Source organism: Salvia miltiorrhiza, chromosome 3, assembly GCF_028751815.1.
Source record: "Salvia miltiorrhiza cultivar Shanhuang (shh) chromosome 3, IMPLAD_Smil_shh, whole genome shotgun sequence".
NCBI lineage: Eukaryota > Viridiplantae > Streptophyta > Magnoliopsida > Lamiales > Lamiaceae > Salvia > Salvia miltiorrhiza.
This window is the reverse complement of record NC_080389.1, coordinates 36,841,909-36,843,645: the sequence shown is the minus strand read 5'-3', so window position 1 is coordinate 36,843,645 and position 1,737 is coordinate 36,841,909. Positions and strand designations below refer to the sequence as shown.

Below are 1,737 nucleotides of genomic sequence, written 5' to 3'. Positions count from 1 at the left end.
TCATCTCTCTCTCTCGCTCATCATCTCTCTCTCTCGCTCGATCAGCCGTCGCCGCGGAATTCGCCGGAGGAGCAGCGGCGATAGGCCGCGCCACCCTCGGCTCTCCCTTCACTCACCGAAACCCGGCGCCCCTGTAACGCCTCGAGCTCCACCATCTGCGATCGGTTCAGCGGGTACAGCGCCACCCCGAAGAGCGCCCGCAGCCGCCTGCACCGCCCCGGCCGCCATCTCCCTCCGGCGAACTGACAGCGGTAAGCCGCCGTCCGTTTCAGAACCCAGACCCCAAATCGTAGCTATGGCTGGCGCTGCTCGCCACCGGGAAGACCTCGGAGACACCGGAATCAGCGACTCCAGCAGCAGCACGCACGCCCACCCCTCTTCTCCTTCGGCCACCGCGACCAGCCACCAGGTGTCGCCACCCTCGACTCCCTCGCCTTTCTCTCTGGATCGACGGGCAGCCTAAGGTAAGCCCTAATTTCTTCTTTTTCTATTTTCCCCCTTTTTCCATTTTTAAATTAAAAATCTGAAATTCCTCTTTCCCTTTCTTGGCAGATCGGAGACAACGGCAGGTTCACCGCCGCCGCTCCGTCGCCGGCGACGAGCCACCGCGGCTGCCGCCTCCCTCTGATTTCGACTCACACACACAGTAGGTTCAAGCCACAATTTAGTTCACAAAATAGCATAGGATTTTGAGCAGAAATCAAATACTGTAAATGCTTATTGAAAATCTGAAATTCTTTTCTTGAAACTGAACTAGTCTGTAAATTTCAGTTCATATGTGCATATGTAATCATGTTGTGAAATATCAGAACAGCCGTATGAATTGGTATGAATTGGTGGTTCCCTGAGGGTGATGATACCTTGAGTAGGTGGATAATAGTCTCTGCAGATATTGTATATCACAAAAATTAGGAATCAATTTGGGAAGAGAATGGAAAGATGCAGAAATTTCTTTGTTGCATTACCTTAAAATTGGCTGTGAAATTGGGCTGCAGTAGTTGAAAATGGTGGTGTGAGAATGGTGAAAGTGGCTGTGGTTTTAAAGAAAAATGGGGAGCGTGGAAATGGTATGAACATAGGAATTCTTTTTCAGCTACTTTGTACGACTGAAGAATTTCTTCAGCATGCGTAGTAAGAATTTCTTCAGCATGCTTAGGATTCAGCATGCTTAGGATTATTCAACTTTAATCATTAAAAAAAATCTAAGAAATTAATATATTAATTATATGGTTCCAAACTCATTTAAATACATTAAGACATATAAGCCTAATTCTTATTGAAGCATAAAATCCATTTGAGCTTGCTTCTAACATAAATTAAATTACTCATGGGCTTAAGTAAAAATCGATAAAAGATTCATATTTAACACTTCAGTGTTAAATTCTCCACAATAAATTAATGGACTCAAAATATATTTTGAGTGCATCATCTATTGAAAATAAAAAAAATAAATCATCACATATATAAATTATCAAATTCATATAAGTTCGTATTTTATTAATGGATGCTGAACTCTAATTACCATAATCAATCCTTAAATCAGTAATTAAAAGTATATAATCCTTAATAAAAAGTCGGGTCGTTACATACTATCCCCCTTAAAAGAAATTTCGTCCCGAAATTTGCATACCTATGTGAAAAGTTCTGGGTATTTTTCTTTCATCTGGTCCTCAAGTTCCCACGTTGCTTCTTCCGGTCCATGGTGTCTCCACAGTATTTTGACTGACGCGATCGATT

General features: G+C 43.1%; 1 long non-coding RNA gene across 1 annotated transcript; it reads left to right on the top strand.

The window, feature by feature from the left end:
• Positions 1 to 843, top strand: LOC131016565 (uncharacterized). The gene is made up of 2 exons (XR_009099079.1): positions 1 to 464; positions 553 to 843. It is a non-coding gene; the product is annotated as an uncharacterized LOC131016565 (long non-coding RNA).
• The last annotated feature ends 894 nt before the right edge of the window (positions 844 to 1,737 follow it).